The sequence below is a fragment of the Pongo abelii genome, chromosome 1 (assembly GCF_028885655.2).
Source record: "Pongo abelii isolate AG06213 chromosome 1, NHGRI_mPonAbe1-v2.0_pri, whole genome shotgun sequence".
Lineage (NCBI taxonomy): Eukaryota > Metazoa > Chordata > Mammalia > Primates > Hominidae > Pongo > Pongo abelii.
The window spans coordinates 133,663,212-133,683,449 of record NC_071985.2 but is presented as its reverse complement, the minus strand read 5'-3'; positions in this window follow the sequence as shown (position 1 = coordinate 133,683,449).

Genomic DNA, 20,238 nt, shown 5'->3' with positions numbered 1-20,238 from the left:
CACAGGAAGGGGAACATCACACTTTGGGGACTGTTGTGGGGTGGGGGGAGGGGGAGGGATAGCATTGGGAGATATACCTAATGCTAGATGACGAGTTAGTGGGTGCAGCACACAAGCATGGCACATGTATACATATGTAACTTACCTGCTCATTGCACACATGTACCATAAAACCTAAAGTATAATAATAATAATAATAAAATAAATAAATAAATAAATAAATGAATTTGGTAGAATTTACCAGTGGAAAAAAAAAAATCCTTTTTAATTCCTCCTATCTGATTCTCTCTCACAGTAATGTATTGGAATCCAGGAAAAACTGCAATCCTTGGGATGTACTTTAATCTAGCTCTTCAGACTTCCTCTGATCCTGCTTACTGTATTTCACTTGGGGAATTAAGTTATTTGAATTCAGTGCAACATTGCAAGTCTCTCCCTGTTTGTGTTTGAAAGTTGTAGTCTCTGAATGAATGTAGGAACACTAAGATAATCCCACAAAGTAGCAATTCCAGAGGAAAAAAATAGCCCCTCATTTTCCTGGTTTGTACAAAACAATTATTTGAGCCAGGAGCCATTTGATTGAAGAAGAATTTAGAATTTTTTACCTTTTCTCAGATGGGAAGAATTGCTTATCTTCTTGAAACAAAGCATGAGTAAGATATGAACTACATTTCTCAATTAATGGAAAATCTACTCTGGTTCTAACAAAAGATTAACAATTATAATGCTCAGTGTTGTATGTTTTTATTATTTTATTATTTATTTTTCTGTTCTCAGTATGTTTTCTAGAAAATATGCTAAGCTGGTTATCATCTATTAACCAGATAACTTTTTCAACCTGAAGCCAGAAATTGTTATGAAGAAACTAGTAAACACTTGTTAGTGATGTTAAAGAAAAACATTCTGCATCTGATTTCTGGATTGAATTAGGTGAAATTTAAATTTTCTTCCAACTTTCATATGCTCTTGAAAGTAAATATATCTAAAATTTATTTGAAGAAAACATGTTTAGCAAATATAAAAACATTGCCTTACATTTACTTGTTTCTTTAGCATTCACATATTACCTGCACAAACACTAGGCAGAAACTGCTAATTGCCCACCTGAATGTCAGAATTGTGATTTTGTTGGGTTAAGCAATGTGCCCATCTTGAAAATTACATTACCCCATTTCTGATGCTGTTAGGTCTTTTCCCCTCCTCCTAGATGGAGAAGCCAACTTGTGACTAAATAAGCTCAAGGTAAGAATGCAGGAGTGAAACAGTAAAAGAAACCTGGGTTCAGGAAGGATTCATGGAATTTCTGTACCCACCCTGGACTACCAACTTCTGGTACTGTCAGGTGAAAAATAGCAAACTCCTTATTGCTTAAGCCACTTTTGTGTGTGTGTGTGTGTGCTATTACTTGCAGCCAGAAGCAATCCTAGCTTTTTCGCACTATATATAGAAAATATATTATATATATATTTCTCCCCTATGCTGTTTTAAAAATACTGAAGAGCTAATAGAGAGTAAGGATTAATTACTAAGCCAAAACTGAAAAAGAAAACAAGAACCTGGAGAGATAGTTGAGCACAGAAGCTACTTTTGGTCTTAAGGCATTTGTTAATACTGGAAATTCCGAACCTATATCTTGGTTACTTGTAGGGCAACAGTGACAGAAGCCCAGAGCAGGCAACAAGTGGGGCTTACCCCCCACAGTGAGCTAGGACCATGGTAGGTTACATCTTCAGGGTAAAAGTGAACCAGAAATAGTACAGCCCTTTCAAGGAATTGCAGCCCCTTTTCAAATTGTCTAATCAGGAAATCTCAACTTGACTTAAAATGATTTCAGGCTGATAATCCTACCAGTCCCCCAGCAGGAGCAACTGCAAAACTACCATGTCAGAATTGACCTTAACATAAACCCCTCAACACATTGAAAAACAACTTTTCAATTATAATTACCAATATGTTTAAAAACAATCAGGCCTACAAAAGTTGATGGTGACAACCAGCAGAAACAAAGACAAAACAAAGATCCACAGGATCTCATATAATGGAAGTATTGGAGACAAATTATAAAACATCTGTATTTTGAATATGTACTGGGCAACAAGAGTGAAACTCCATCTCAAAAAAAAAAAAAAGAAAGAAAAGAAGATAGTATAAAGCTTGAAATGAGGGGGAGAAACTGTCATTATTCTCAGACAACATGAAGAAAACTACAGATAAATCATGAGGATTAATGACAGAGTCTAACAATGTTTCTATATACAAAATCAATAAACAGATGTAACCCATTTTCCTATACAAAAGTAACGAACAGGAAAAAAATACCATGTACACAGTAACACCAACAATACCAAATACCTCGAAGAAATTTTGAAAAGAGATGAAAAAAAAAAAAAAACTTCTGCCAAAAAAAACCCCTATAAAATCATTGTTGGGAAATTTTACAGGAGACATAAATATATTGAAAAATAGGTGTGTCTATGGATTAGAAGGCTAAATATTGTAAATAGGTCAATTCTCCATAAATTGATCCATAGGTTTAATGCTATTTCAATTAAAAACCTCTTCTTGTTTTTGATTGTTTATTATTTCTGTGAAACTTGACGAGTTCATTCTAAAATTTATCAGTAAAGCCCCCAAAGAAGAACAGTGTGGAAGGGAATTGTTCTACCTTATATCAAGATTTATTGTCATGTAGTAACAATAGAGATTGCAGGGCAGTGGTGCTTGGGTAGACAAAATAGATAGACTGAATAAAATAGAATTCTCACACAGAGACTCATGTATATACAGACATTTGATCTATGTAAGTGTTATTATAGCCAAGTGAAAGGGAAAGTTTTACTTTTCAATACATAATGTTATAACATTTGAGTATCTTTTGGGAAATAAATATTGTAACTCATTCCATAAAAAAATAATTCCAGGAGTATTATAGACCTACATATTAAAGATTTTAGTAGTTCATTAACAGACTATCTTCTTGATTTCAGATCTTGGAAAACTCTTACACCAGACACAAAAAGCCATAACTATAAAGAAAGAAGTTAATCAAATGGACATCATTAAGATTTAGAGCTTTATGATGTCATTTAGAGATATCATAAAGAAAATAAAAAGTGATAGACTGTATTTGTCAGAAAAAACTGGCAAAGAAAATATATCCAAAAGATATTTTTAAAAATCTGCATACAAATGAAAAACAAAAATGACAAGAACCTTCATAGAAAAACTGGCAAAGGATTTGAGCAAGCACACCACAAAACAGACTATTCAATGGCCCATAGATGTATGAGAAGGTGATCATCCTCATTAGAAGTTTAGAAAATGCAGCTGGGCGCAGTGGCTCACGCCTGTAATCCCAGCACTTTGGGAGGCCAATGCAGGTGAATCACCTGAGGTCGGGAGTTCAAGACCAGCCTGACCAACATGCAGAAACCCTGTCTCTACTAAGAATACAAAATTAGCCAGGCATGGTGGTGCATGCCTGTAATCCCAGCTACTTGGGAGGCTGAGGCAAGAGAATCACTTGAACCCGGGAGGTGGAGGTTGTGGTGAGCTGAGATCGCACCATTGCACTCCAGCCTGGGCAACAAGAGTGAAACTCTGTCTCAAAAAAAAAAAAAGTTTAGAAAATGCAAAGTAAAACTGAAATGAGGTATCACAAACCAACAACCACATTTGTTGCAATTAAATAGTCTCACAATACAGAATATGTGGAGCAATGGGAATTCTCACATGTCGCTGCTACTACCACTTTAGAAAACAGTTTGATGTTGTGTAGTAAAATCAAAATATTCATTCTCTATGACTAGCACTTTCACTCCTAGGTACACACCCTAGAGAAACTAGCAAGACATGTATGGGAATATTCTTAGAAGCCTGATTAGAATCCCCAGAAACAAATCTAACCTAACTATATGTAATCTTTGAAATGCCTAACTCATTGTGGTATTTCCACATGCTAAATTCCCTGCACTTTGGGAGGCCAATGCAGGTGGGTCACCTGAGGTTGGGAGTTCGAGACCAGCCTGACCAACATGGAGAAACCCCGTCTCTACTAAAAATACAAAATGAGCCAGGCATGGTGGTAAATGCCTGTAATCCCAGCTACTCGGGAGACTGAGGCAGGAGAATCGACAGAAAAAAAGGCAACAGAAAAAAGAAAAAAGAACTACATTTACATATCATACACAGAGGACTCTTAAAAACATCATGTTGAGTGAAACAATCAAGCTCTAGAGAAAGGACACATCGGGAGGTTCTGGTAGGCTGGCAACCTCCTATTTTTTGACCTGAAAATTACTCTGGAGTTAACCTTGTTGTAGCTTATTAAATTATACATCTGTCTCTGTATTTTTGAATATGAGTGATTATATTTTACAATTTTAAAAGCAAAATAAAAATATAAGTAAAACCTTAAATTTGTCTTGTAGATTCATTATTCTTAAATATGTGGGGATTGGATACATTCGTGTGCAAAAGATATCTGATAAGCCAGAGAAATAACTCAATTTAGGACAACTTTCTAGAGTTTCAATATTTATAATGGGGAGAGGAGGAAAGACATCAATGCAAGTATGGAGGCCTTTGGAGGCAGTGAACAGATTTAAATGGTAAATCATTAAAATACACATGATTCAATGTGCAATTACAATGTGATGATTTTAAAAATAAATAAAATTTTTAAAACACCACACAAGATTATATTACAGAATGACACCTTAATTCACATGAATTAAAAATAAAATACAAGTCTTCAAATAAGTTTATCTCTTTTGTAGATATAAATTTATTATCCTCTTATGAAAAATGGAAAAGTTTGACAAGTACTGCTGTATGGAATGGGACACCATTAAAATGTGATCATAGGTGTATAATATGCTGAGGTTTGCATTTTCGACAATTACTCTGGCAATAGAATACAGTGATTAATCAGACATAAAACTGGAGACAGGGCTAACAGTTGGAAGGATTTTGCAGTATTCTCAATGAGAAGAGATTAGGGCATTGTGACATAAATGAGAGGATACCTCAAGAAATTAGCAGGACTCAGGGGCCAATAGGAGAGGTAAATAAGGAAGTGTCTTGGGTGGCTGGGTGAAACTAATAAAGGAATACAGGAAGAATGTTTTTTAGGAAAGATAAATCATGTGAGGTCATATGGGAGTTGGGAGGCATTAAAATGATATTTCCACCAGCAGCTCTATGTCAGTTTAGAGAGAGGATTGGGTGTCACTAGCATTACATAAAATTTAAAGTCTTGGTAACAGTAAGAGTATACAGAGCAACTCCAATTTTTTTTTTAAGTCATACCATGTACTCCCTTCTACCATATCATTTCTATCTGAGGTCTTCAAAATGAGTAATGGATATCCTGTTCGATACACTAAGACTTCTCTACTGCATAGTTTTTTTTTTAAATATTGTCCAAGTGCTAAACCGCCATATAAACTCTTTCCTAAAGTTGGTCTACCTCAGAAAACATCATGCTGTTCTCCTTTCTCATCTGCTTATTGGCAATCACCTTTCTCTTACTTTATAAAAGACAGATATAATTTTCAGACACCTTGACTTGTTGCAGTAGGCAAGATCCCCAAATGCAATCTAAGATTTAATATGTTGAATTTTGAACAACTGTCTTCAATTAACTAGGATCGATTTATCCTCCTCAGATAGAGTTATGTTAGTCAAATTCAAAATTGTAAATTTAAGTTTTAATCATAAAAATCATCAATTTCTTGGTAAGAATTCTTGCATCAATTTCTCTTTTTTTATATTTTTAAAGTACTTTGAGTGCCATTTCAAACAGTTTTGGCATAAACATATAAGTTTTTACTTGTAATTAATGGGCAAACTCCAAATGTAAATCATACCTGATTTTATAGAGTTACTTTTACTCCTTCATCATATAAGTTTTACTGGATAAACAAAGTGGTTTTAAGTGAATGAGCAAGGTATACTTTAGAGTCATTTGCTATGTCTTGGTAATATTTTTTAATATACTTCTATGAAATTGAGGAAACAAATGACCATAATGTCTAATCAACAATTTTTTAATAAAGGCAAAATTCATGGCATTTTAATTTTTATATATATTTTAGAAATAGATTGTCAAGTTGCTCAAAAAAATATTTTGGATTTTTATTGAGACTGTCTTGAATTTATAGGTGAGTTCAGGAGAACTAACAATTTTTTATTATTGAGTGTTTCACTCCAAAAAAAGTATTACTCCCTTAGTATAATATCGAGAACTTTATTTTATCTCATTAAAGTGTTTAACTTTTACTGTAGAAGTCCTGCACAACTCTAAGTTAATTTCTAGGGCCTGCATAATTTTTTTATACTGTTGCAAATAAATACAGCTACCTTAGTTTCTTTTAGCTAAGTTTTTGTATGGTTTACTATTTCTCTTATCTGTACTTTTAAATTTTCAAAATCTTCTGTGAATAGGATGAAATTAATTTTTAAATATCATGTGTTAATCCTTGCATTTTAACTATATAACTTAGTCAATATAAATTCATGTAATTATATACATAAATATATATTATATACAGTATGCATATTATATATTTTAAATATATATCTTCCATTTCCTTGTACGCTTTTAATTTGTTCTACCTGTTATATTTTCTTTTCCTCTTTTTTTCCTATGAGAAAACGCAAAGACTTAGAATACTCTGGATCTATTTAACCTTTTCTTGACTTACATGCTATTTTTATCATGTTTCTTTGTCGATACTTCTATCAGGGTCTAATCTACTGCTAAACCTATCTATGTAATCATTCAGTTACATAATTTTTAGATAGTTCCTCTTCAAATATGCAAACCTAAATCCCTTGAAAAAATTGGTTCCACTTTTATCTCCATGAACAGTTACAGAGTGCTTGTTTTATTCAGGTATCCAATATCTAGAGTTAGTTTGGATCTGTTTCTGTCTATTAATTCTGCTGATTCTCATTTGTGTGAACTTAACTCATTACATGTATTGTGATTTTAAGTTATTTGCCGGCTAATTTTATTTGAAAAATTATCTTTAGACAAAGTTTGTGACTGAGTGTGGTATTATCTTCTTCAGAGAGGATTTCGTTTCCAGCTTCCAGTTACCTATGGGCAGTTGTACTACAAAATCAAGGATTGAGGATTCTCTATCTGCCTGGGTGATCCCCAGAGTTATATTTACATTCTCCTTCCTGAATTTAGCTTCTGAGGTGTTTGCCCAAAACAAGAGTGTGTTCTACTAGGTTTCTGTCTTTGTTAGTTCCTGAGTTCAGGCTCAGCAACCCTCATCTCTGAAGGTCAGCCCCAAAGCACAGGTGACTCTCAGCTGTCTACCAGCGAGTTCCCATGAGTCTACCATGAGTCACCTCCTTTCTGTGACAAATGCCCCTGGTGTCAACAACTCCAGTTCATCTCTTTGTACAGTCATGCTCTCCCCAGTCTAAGATTAGTTATTCCTTACTAACTTGTTGGGTGTTTCATGCCATTAAAAGGATATTTTCCAGGCCGGGCGCGGTAGTTAATGCCTATAATGCTAGCACTTTGGAAGGCCGAGGTGGGCGGATCACCTGAGGTCGGGAGTTCAAGACCAGCCTGACCAACATGGAGAAGCCCCGTCTCTACTAAAAATACAAAATTAGCCAGGCGTGGTGGCGCATGCCTGTAATCCCAGCTACTCAGGAGGCTGAGGCAAGAGAATCACTTGAACCCAGGAGGCAGAGGTTGTGGTGAGACAAGATTGTCATTGCACTCCAGCCTAGGCAACAAGAGGGAAACTCCATCTCAAAAAAAAAAAAAAAAAAGAAGAATATTTTCCATGTTGTGTCTAGCCTTTTTTATTTGTTCTTATCAAGAATGTTAGTCTGAATTACCTAAATCACCACTACAAGAAGCACCTCTTTTTTATTTACATTATTAATGTATGAATGTAAGTTTTAAATGGTATTTTGATTCTATTGCATACATTTTAAAAAGTGATATAACCCTTGGGTGTTAATTTATGTAATATCAATATTTGCCAAAATTATATCATTAGCAGTAATTTAAACATTTGTTAAAATTTGAGATACTGATATAGAATGGTCAAAAGAAAGCATTTTTAAATATCATTTTAAGAGGTATATGAGAAAAACTTTTGAAGTCTGTTATTCTAAGTATTTGATTTCATAACACTTCCATTAGTATAGTATGAACTTGTTGGGAAAGGAGCTGTGCTCATTTATCTCTGTAACTCTAATGCCTGGTGCAATACCTTGTTTAGAATACTCCCTCAGTAAATATTTGTTCAATTATCAAATTTTTAGTTTAGCTTAAATTTGATTGATATATATGGATGAAAATGTAGCTATCTCTCTCTTATATGTGCATGTACATACACATATGTGTGTATATACATGTATATGTATATAATTATATATACTTTTGAAATTATTATTGTGTTATGATGGTAATGAGTGGCTGGTCAACAACAGAAAACAACATTATTTCCCTTAAATCTAGTCATATTCCTTTCTAATCAATACAACATTTGGTTTTGGTGTTTAAATAACATTAAGACTGTTATTCAAACGACGTGTTGATTACATCTAAAAATCTGCTTTTCCTGAAATAATGTTTAATTTACTTTGATTTGCATGCCATTTTAAATAACTTACAAAAGAATCAGCACAGACTGAATAAATTAAAGATATTTTTATAAATGGCTTTTGCCATTTTATGACATTTTAAGGTTTAAATTTTGCTCTGAATAATATTTGCAGAGGCAAGTAGATGTCTGAAATTTAAATATCATATTAAAATATTACTTCACAGTATTTTATGGCATATTAGGGAATTTATTTCATTTCTGTCAACTTTTTTATAAAAATAAATTTTAAACTCTACTTTATGTCCTTGTTATTCCTGTGTGTCTGAAGTCATGTCAGAAATTCACTGCACTAGGAAATTCACATCCATAGAATGTGACATTAAAGAGTCAAGCACTATATATTGTGGTTGGGTAGAATGTGATTTAAGAACTTGGCCATGAGGGAAATTAGTGAGAAATGGTATATGAGGAAAAAGTCATGGTCCATACTAGGGACAGTAAGATCAATCACATGGGTTCAGACCAAACTCAGAGACTAAAATTCAGAATTAGCGAGAATTACGATAGATGAGGTGATGGAAATTGTGGAAGTTGTTGAATATCAGGGATCAGGATTTACTTTTCTATAAAGGGCCTGAGAGTAAATATTTTAGGTTTTGCACGCTACATAATCTCTGTCACAGCTACTCCACTCTGCCATTGTAGGGTCAAAGCAGACACAGACAATACAGAAAGGAATGGGTGTATTTGTGTTCCAATAAAACGAATTACAAAAGCAAGCTGGATTTGGGCTGTGAGCCAGTCATTCACCAGCCCCTGCTCTAGGGATTCCAAAATCCCGAAGGTCTAACTGGTTCATCAAAGAGCTCAGTCCACTTCCAATGTCAGAAGAGAGAGAATTGAAAAGCCTCTTTTTGCCTGAGGCATTTTTGCTCTATTTGCTGCTGCATCCTGGTCCTCCACGGTCCAGTGCAGGTTACCTCGAGGATGCTGAGGCTCTCTCCCTCACTTGGAGCCTGACACAGACTCTAGTAGTGCCCCACCTTGGGACTGACAGGTTAGAGCTCTATTCTTTCACAATCTCATGCTGATTCATGGTTCCTCAAAGCACAACAACAAACAAGGTGCTACAGCTGAGGAAATGGGAGATAAGTTTCAAATCTATCTTCCCAATCGATCAAAATAAGGGGTTTATATAGTGGGACAGGAACGTAGCTAAAGTCCAGGAAAACAAGAATTAGGGAGGGGTAGGTAAGAGGAGTTGGTCAATTGGCAGCAGGTGGTTGGTTAGGCAATCATGATGAATAACAGGTCTGGTGTCTCCTGGTCCAGAAGCAATGATCTAGTAAATTTCAGTTCCTTGATACTACTTGGGACTCCTGATAGTCGATTTCCTGAGAAAAGAATGCAGGAAATTATCATCTCCATTGCTATCGTCTTTATCTATCTATCTGTCTTTCTATCTATCTATCTATCTATCTATCTATCTATCCAAATAAGACAAATATGTTTCTAAACCTTTAAGACTGAATGGTTCACAATGAGATACCATCTCATATCAGTCATAGTGGCTATTTAATAATAAACAATAATTACATAATATTAATTTAATAAAATATACTGCTCTAATATTAATTATATATTAATATACTGTTTTAAATTAATAATTTTAAAATAATAAAATGGCTTTTTAATAAAAGTAAAAAATAACAGATCCTGGCGAGGCTGTGGAGAAAAGGGAATACTTATAAACTGTTGGTGGGAGTGTAAATTAGCTCAACCATTGTGGAAAATATTATTGTGATTTTTCAAAGAGCTAAAAGCAGAACTACCATTCAACCCAGCAATCCCATTACTGGATATATACCCAAAGGAATATAAATCATTCTACCATATAGACACATGCACGTGAAGGTACATTATAGCACTATTCCCAATAGCAAACACATGGAATCAATCTAAAGGCCCATCAGTGACAGACGGGATTTTTAAAATGTGGTACATATGCACCATGGAATACTATGCAGCCATAAAAAAGAATGAGATCATGTCTTTGCAGGAACATGGGTGGAGATGGAGACTATTATCCTCAGCAAACTAATGCAGGAATAGAAAATCAAATACCTCATGTTGTCACTTGTAAGTGGGAGCTAAACAGTGAGAACTTATGAACGCAAAAAAGAAACAACAGATACTGGAGTCTACTTGAGGGTGAAGGGTGGGAAGAGGGAGAGGAGCACAAAAGATAACTATTAGATACCGGGCTTAATTCCTAGATGATGAAATAATCTGTCCCACAAACCCTTGTGACATGAGTTTACCTATGTAACAAACTTTCACATGTAACCCTGAATTTAAAATAAAAGTTTTAAAAAATAAAAAAACATTAAGACTACATTCAATTGCTATGTTTATTAAACTCTAAATATCAATTCTATGAGACAATTGGGCTGGTTTCACTTTCTTACATGAGGATCCTAGCTTTTTAAATTAAATCAAACAGATTCATTTTTCAAAATACCAGAGCAAACAACTTTCGTGGCTTCCTTGGCCTTAAAAGTCTTCCTTAGGGATGTTGGGTCCTATTCTATTTTTAAATTTGCCTAAATCAACTCTTTTTAAAGTAAAGATCTGCTCCAAGATGACTTCTCTCTTTTCCTGTAGAATGAACTTGCAATTTGTCTTCATAAAAATAAAATTTAGCCTTGTTCAAAAGAAACCCTTATTCAGGTGTGAGCTCATTTTCCCGGGATGCAAGAAGTCCTTTCTGGAAGGGCTGGACATTCTAAATTGAATAGAAGCTCAAGTTTTTAAAATGCAAATTAAACCAACACTTTGTGTATTGATTCTTTTTAACTTGCCAGTGCCCTACTTATCTTTATTCTGGCATCACCTCACATCTGCTGGCTTCTCACACAACTTGCACAATTCACCAATCAAAATCTGCCAGCTTCAGTTAACCCCAGTGAGCTGCGCCCACGGGCAAGACGTATGTGCCTGCAAGTAGAGAAACTCCAGAATTTCTATATAAGAGGGGTTGATGGGCATCCTTGTCATCACCTCTCCCTGCAAGTTGTGGGTGGCAGCAAATTATGCAGTGGTGAGTAACTTGTGTTACGGCTTAATTTGTAGTCTATTGTGATGCGTTTCAGGATGATGGCATAGTAAGACCGATTATAGCTTGAAATCAGATACTGATTGGTAACACTTCATACTTTACTCCCACAGAAAAAATCTTACAACATCATTAGTATTATTCTATATTGTTTGCACTTTATAAAGTGTATATTGCATAGAGACTTTTGTTTATAAGTGAAAGGAACTCACAAACAAGTAACTTAGGCAAAAATAGTTGGGGGAGGAGGTGATTACTAAGTCACATACTGAACCTCAAAGGTTGAACAGAAGGTTGTGTTGGAGCTCTTCTTCTAAGTAATTGCACTCACGGACTAAAAGCGCTCGAGAATTTCTATATCTCATCTGTTCTTTATTAATGCCAGTTTTATTCTCTTTCACGAGTGTAAGACTTTCTTTATTTGCTTAAGGAGACATGACCATATGCAGCTTTGGTACTTACATCTGTACAGCTTGCCACCAGAAAGAGAAGGACACTCTTCTCCTTTGATTCTAGTTAGAAAACTACTGGGTATTCAGATAGGCTCCTACTGGTTTCATGTTCATCTCTGGACAAATCTCCATGGCCAGAGGATATAGGGTAGCATAAATGATAGGCTTCACTTCAGTTGTGTGCTCACCCGACTATTAGTGTGGTGCAACCTAACAGAAAATGTCAAGATGTCCCAGGACCACATATTAGCTTGTATTTGGAAGAGAGTACCTCTCTCAAAAGAAGTGGTAGTTGCAAACCAAAGCGACAGATATTTCCTATATGTGGAATCAAAGTCCAAGTTTTATGAAACAACATTTTATTGAATGATAAATTAATAACTTACAATTCCATGTGAAGGGCAAGTCAATGAATCTGAGAATTCTAAAGATTAAGTGAGCATAGTCTCCCTATTTGCAGAGACAGGACTAGAGATTCTCTGTTGTTTGTGACTCCATATCTATATGAAATCACATTTGCAGCCAAGAGTGGTGGCACATGCCTGTAATCCCAGTGCTTTAGGAGGGTGAGGTGGGAGGATCACTTGAAGCTAAGAGTTTAAGGCCACCGTGGGCAACATAGTAAGATTCCAAATCTACAAAAAAAAAAAAAAATAGCCAGGAATGGTGGCACACACCTGTAGTCCCATCTGCTCAGGAGGCTAAGGTGGGAGGATCATTTGAACTCAGGAGTTCAAAGCTTCAGTGAGCCATGACCACATCACTGCACTCCAGCCTGGGTGACAAAGAAAGACCTCATTAAAAAAAAAAGAAAAAAGAAAAGAAAGGAAAGAAAGAAAGAAATCGAGTTTGTGTTACTTTTATGTATCAAAAAGGAGTCCAGTATAAATAGAGTCATTTTTCAAATATCAATGAATAAATCTATATCAAAGGAGTAACTAAAGGGTTAAAAATTATTTAAAGTCTATAATTTTATGTATTTTATTTTATTATTTTTAGACGGAGTCTTACTCTGTCACCCAGGCTGGAGTACAGTGGCATGATCTCAGCTCACTGCAACCTCCGCCTCCCAGGTTCAAGTGATTCTCCTGCCTCAGCCTCCCAAGTGGCTGGGACTACAGGTGCATGCCACCATGCCTGGCTAATTTTGTATTTTTAGTAGAGATGGGGTTTCACTGTGTTGGCCAGACTGGTCTCAAACTCCTCACCTCAAATGATCTGCCTGCCTCAGCCTCCCGAAGTGTGTGATTACAGGCATGAGCCACCACGCCTGGCCAATTTTTATGTATTTTGTATATTGCTGTGAAATTGAAATAAACTTTAATTCTATATGTTTTATTTTAAAGTTGTGAAGTGTCTTAATTTTAGGAATGATCTTGCTTCAGATCCTTTGATAGGAGCTTCGATAACAGATAGTATACATGAAAGTTGTATGAGTGTTGGCAAAGGTGGTTTTTCATATCTACGAAGGTGTTTTCTTTTATTAATTTATTCTAAAATCATTTGGACTTTTGCCCTCATTTTTCTTACAGTTGGTTCTGAAACATAACGGCTGTCATCACAACAGTCAAATTAAGACAGCGTGTAAAGAAAAATTGTATTTTAATGTGACAAATGAAAGTCCCAGCCCACAGAAGAGTTCAACAAGTAAGGAAAACAGGACAGGTGGGAAGATGTATGCAAGAGCCACACAGATGCACAGGTAAAGAAAACGAGGACAACTAACATACAGATTATAGAACTATTTGGAGCTATCTTAGCCTGGGAACAAACCCGGAAAACTTCAAAGGGGAAGCAAATCTTCAGTAGAATTTAAGATGCAATATTTAAGAGAAGGCATGGAACTAGAAACCGCGGAGAGAAGAGGGGACAATAAAGATCTACTTTACTGAAGTATATTTCTCAGCAGCTCCAAAGAGATGCTCAAAATTCCCATGTTGTACTAATTATAATACATAATCTAACTATGCAACCAATGGATAATTACTAAAGGATTGAGAGAATGCACTTCTTGTTGGAGCCGATGGCATTCTCATAGTGTCGGGAGAGAGAAAGGGAGAGAGACAGGGTGCTTATTAATTTATATAAATTATAAAATCAGTAATTGTACATTCAAAATATTTATGTTGTTCCAGTGTTATACTCATCACTGTAGAAGGAAGGGTAAAAGGAATGAAATTTATTTATTCAATAAAGATTCGCTGAACTCTTGATTTGTACAAAATACTATGTTAAGGGTTCAAAAAGGAAGAAAAGGTGAATTAGATATGGCTTATACTTTAAAGAAGAAAAATATTATTGAGGGAAAATAAGACAATCAAGCAAAATTTTTATACGTGATCTACAAAAATGTCCAAAGAAAGCTCTAAAGGATCACATAAGAGGGAAAGTTTGAGGAAATCTCATAAGGAGATTACTTTGGTTTGAAATTTGAAAAATCATTAAAGGAAGAGTACAAAAAAGGCTTTGATGCAAGACAATATGGTTTATAAAATGCCATGTAGCCTAGGATGTCTGGAGTTAGTGTCTGTACAGGGAGAAGGAGAGGCAAGATGGAAAGATTGGTGGAGGCCAGACAGAGGCCCTTACATGCCAGGCTAAAGACTGAATACAATTTTATAGTCAATGAAGAATCATAAAGCACTTTTGAGCAAGAGAGCGGCATGATCAAAATTGTGCTTTAAGAGAATTTTCATGGTGCAAAGTTATAGACTTGATCAGAAAATGGAAGATTTGTAGCTAGGGAAATTAGCCAGTAGGTAATGATACTGTCACTGAAATAATGAAGTGAACAAAATGGTAAGAGCAGACATGGAAAAGAGAAAATGGAGAAAAGAGAAATGACGTGTTGTTTCTCCAATTCACTCCTACAATTGGAAGTACAAGATGAGAATATATCAAATAAAATAAAACGATTTATAGTCATGTGCTAGATTGTGCAGTCAAAATAAGGTCTACTGGTATTGAGAGAGATGCCTTTGAGAGCTAGAGTAGCAAGGACAAAATTCAGAAATGTGAGATATGAATGCATTCCAGGAAAGTAGAACAGCATGTGAGAAGGGACAGGAACAGAACAAAGATGGTGCAAGTGCAGCTCAAACAAGCTCATCAGAGGAGAGGACACATCTCTGCAGAGCGGGACACAAGACAAGTGTGTAGTGGGGCAGGACTTACCCAGAGGGGTGTTGTATGATGGAAGAGCCTGAAGGCCATAGCTGACTTTTGTAGGAAACCAGGCATTAATTGATGCTAATTGAAATATGGAAGAGAAAAATACAAAAGGGCAAAAGTTCATTGGAAATTCAAAAGAATTTAGAGACTAAATACAAGGGACACAGGCATGCATAAATCAAGGATGATGACAAGATTTTTAGATTGAGTGGTTTGGATCATCTTATACTTTAAATAGCTGCTGCTTGTTACTTTCCAGGAATATAGTAGAGAACCAGTTGCAGTGTGACACTGAAGAAAAAGGAATGGCCAATTTATATGTGTGTATTTCTCAACCCTTTCACACATAAACTAGTGTATTAATACAGCACTATAAGGTAAATGTTTTAAAAGGGAATTGAGGGCAGCTGTGCAGAACTTAGTAGGAAAAGCATCACATTTTTATAGTATGTGAACATGAAGAAAAATCAAGTTTTGGAGAAATACTTTAAATTTAAAACTTCCAAATAAAATCTATTCAATTTTTAAATGAGAAACGTGAGCTTACTTGTACAGAGAATGGCTACATACATTTTCTCATCAGAATTTTTACTTTTGACCTCTTTAAATTCATGATAGTAACCATTGAAGAGAAGAGAAACTGTGCAAGTAGGTGATAAAAATCTGATATCATTGCTTTATAATCATTAAAAATATAACAACCCTTGAAATTACATGTGAAGAATTCAATAGCACTGCCTTCATTGACAAAAGTAATGTTTAAATTTCTTGTGATAAACTTAGATGTTTCTAAATCCAATTAAATATCTTTTATCACATATTGCAAAAGAAAAATAATGCTTTATTTGCAGAATGTACATTCATTTTTAGAGCCATTGCTATGCAGATAGCATGGAAGCCATATACAAGACATATCTGTACCCATGGACAGAATTTACAGAGAGAAGACAGAAATAGCAATCACTTCCCTCAGTTGTACCCATGAGGAGAACCGTTGAATCTCTCCACTCTCCAAGCACCTTTAACAGACCACACCTAGGGGTGTGCCCAGTGCTCCTTGGGCAATAACATATGCTGCAGCTGGTTGTCCAGTGGGTTTCCAGGTAGTGGGGCTCCCTCTTGGCTATATTTAGTACACTGGGGTGCAGCAGCAAATTCTGAAGTTGTTTCTCTCCTGGTTTATAGCCTTCTGAACTTGCTGTCACGCACTGTTCCACCTTGAACCTGGATTATTGCAACCAGAAGCAATCTTCATTGAGACTTTGCACAGACCCTGCTAAGACCCTGAGGCGATCAATATCTTATGGGACAGTTGAAACCCATTCACAACACACTGGTATGACAATGCACAACACAACTCTGCAATGAACTTTTTATTTTGTTGCCTGTATCACTGCTATAGGTTATCCTGGGGTAGCCACTGATTTCCAGGGCAAAGATATGTTCCTGTGGGATGAAGCTCCATAGATTCATGTAAATCAGCTTCTACCATATCCTGATAGGGAATCACAGAGGACCATAGTGGACAGAAGTCATTGATAGTAAAAAAAATAAAAAATTTTAAAAAAAGTAAAATTATATTTAAAAAATCTCTTGCCTGGGCCAGGCATGGTGGCTCACGCCTGTAATCCCAACACTTTGGGAGGCCGAGGCAGGCAGATCACTTGAGGTCAGGAGTTCAAGACCAACCTGGCCAACATGGTGAAACCCCATCTCTATTAAAAATACAAAAATTAGCCTGGCATGGTGGCATACAACTGTAGTCCCAGCTACTCGGGAGGCTGAGGCAGGAGAATCACTTGAACCCAGGAGGTGGAGGTTGCAGTGAGTTGAGATCGTGCCACTGCACTCCAACCTGGGCAAGAGAGTGAGAATCCATCTCAAAAAAAAAAAAAAAGAAAAAAGAATCTCTTGCCAGAATAATTGCTGTTAGGTAAATTTGATGTTAGATTAAAAAGCAAAAAAGTCATGTCTTCTTATCAAAGGTATGTGACTTTTTTGTTTGGTTGTGGGCATAGAAAATGTTTTAATTTGTTGTGGGCACAGAAAATGTGCTCTGGCTAAATTAATGAGAAAGGCAGGAAAGAGGAGAGGAAAGGATATATTTGGAAAGACAGTGGGGATACAAAAAGAAACAAAAGAAAAGAAAAAAGCCAGACTTCTTAAGGGAAAGGTAAAAAGGACAGTTCAGAGAACCAAAAGGCCAGCATTAATTATCATTCTCTTTTCTTCTATGATGCATCAACACCAACAATTTTCTGTCTCTGTATCACTTTCCTCAAGATTCAGATTCCTGGGGAACAGGGTCCAGTTGTTCACATTTTGGTCACTATCCTATCTGGCCTAGGGCAGACTGAATACCTTCATTTACAGTCTTAGTTTGGACTGTAGAAGTGGGACAGTTTATCATGAAAATTCAAGAAACCATCACAAAAAGAAGGAATGATGGCTCCTGAACAAACACACAACAGATGTCCATTTCACTCCTCTAACCTATTCATTTTAGATATGGAAACAGAGTCCCTGAGTTAAAATGCTCTTATTTACAGCCGTGGAATTAGCCAATGATGAGGCTGTAACTAAAACACTTTCTCATCCTTCAGAAGCTTTTCATTTCAGTGTTTTTCCTACTTCACACATCTGCATATTCAGCTATGTTAAGTCTCTTCCATTTAGAAAAATGCAATAAAATCTTACATTGTCCCCTTAAAATGTGGTGGAGTGGGCTGATATCTGAGAAATATGTAACTAATTTAAATATATTTTTATGACCTTAAAGATAAATGTCATGCAAATACCCAAAGGGCAAATAGTTGCCAGGAAACAGAAAAGCAGTTTGCATTTGGCTATGGGCACACAAATCCAATATAGAGAAAAACGACTTCTTTCTTATCTGAGAAGTCTGACACTTTAAATAATAGTGTCAAATGCATTTTCAGGAATATTTTTTCCAGGTTATTTGTACTAGGAAGTACTCTGTCTCGTGAAATGTCAGAAGGCTGCTTTTTCAGTGGGTGCCATTTTTCATTCGAATGCACTGAAACAGGATTTCCATTGAAAGTGTTCAAGTTCTGTGAGGCACATTAAATTGTTTTTAATGTCACTATTATAAGGTAGGGCTGCAACTAGCATACATGAAGCAACATTCAATATAAAAGTTTTGCACTTGGCTTCAATGTGAATTTTTGTGGTAAAGATGGGATGAAACGTATTTTTTATTTTTGGAGTGTTCTCTAGTAGCCTCTGTGCTGTAAATGGCTTGAATGTCAACTCCTCTCATGGACTTCCTTGACTACCTTTCTTTTTACTTTTATTATTATTGTTATTATTATTTTATTATACTTTAAGTTCTGGGGTACATGTGCAGAATGTGCAGTTTTGTTACATAGGTATACATGTGCCATGGTGGTTTGCTGCACCCATCAACCCGTCACCTACATTAGCTATTTCTCCTAATGTTATCCCTCCCCTAGCCCCTCACCCCCGACAGGCCCCGGTGTGTGATGTTCCCCTCCCTATGTCCATGTGTTCTCATTGTTCAACTCCCACTTATGAGTGAGAACATGCACAGTGTTTGGTTTTCTGTTCTTGTGATAGTTTGCTGAGAATGATGGTTTCCAGCTTCATCCATGTCCCCGCAAAGGATATGAAGTCATCCTTTTTTATGACTGCATGGTACTCCATGGTGTATATGTTCCACATTTTCTTTATTGATGGACATTTGGGTTGGTTCCAAGTCTTTGCTATTGTGAATAGTGCCACAACCACCATTCTTAAGAAGTTTCTCATAGTGATTACAACTGCACCTTAATTGTTTCTTTAGTAGTCTATATCACAAGATACAATTATATGTTTGTAAAGAGAGGCAGTAGGTGTAGCCCTTAAGATCACATAGCCTGCAGCAACCTACTGAGTTCAACAATCTCAGCCCTATTAATTATATCTGTGGTCCTTCCATAAAATCATAGTTTACCCCTCTGAGTCTCAATTTTTTAACTATAAAATGTGATAATAATGATACTAATTTCATAAGGATCTTGTGAGCACAACATGAGGTAAGAAGCAAAGTATTGTTAATGATGCTTATTCCATAGTGAGCTTCATGGAGATGTTTTCTATTACTATTACTAATTTATTGTCTGTGTCTGTCTTCTCTTCACGTACATTAGCCTGTGAATTCTATGAAGGCAACAAGCATATATACTGTTTTCTCCAGTGGGTGTCTTGTGAGAAATATGCCTCTCACATAGCCTGGGATCAATAAATACTTGTAGGTTGAATGGATGGACTGATGAATGGATGAGCTAGTTTTACATTTCACCAAGTGCTTTCACATATATTGTCACAATTAAGCTACCAGGCATTGTTGTCAGATAGTACCAGTACTCTTCTCATTTTACATAATAGAAAACTAAAGCTTGGAGATACTAAGCGATTTGCTTATGAGCAGAGTTCAAACATTACAAATCCTGAGCTCAAGTTCATGTCTTCTGACTCCAAATTTTATTCTGTTTTGGTTCAAATTTTTCTATTTATTTATTCTATCTCTGAGTTCTGTCTACTGATTTTTTTTATAAAATAGGGAAATCATTTTCCCTGTTCACTTCGTTGCATTGTTTTGAGCATCAAAAGTGAAAGTAGGTAATATATATCAAACTGTTACCCCAATGTAAGACATTACTATTGTGTTTAGTATTTAAGGGAATCTTTAGCTGGATTGTTTTATGAAATGCTATATATTAGAAAAATACAATTCAAAAGAAGAGAGACAGAAGGAAGGAGAATCTGACCTAATGAAAGATAAAGGATTTACAATAAGAATTGGCTTTGAATTCTGAAACATTTCCTGATCCTTGACAATGTGAGCAGGTCAATCTGGGCAGACCAACTAGGGAGGAAAAAAAGGGTACCTTTC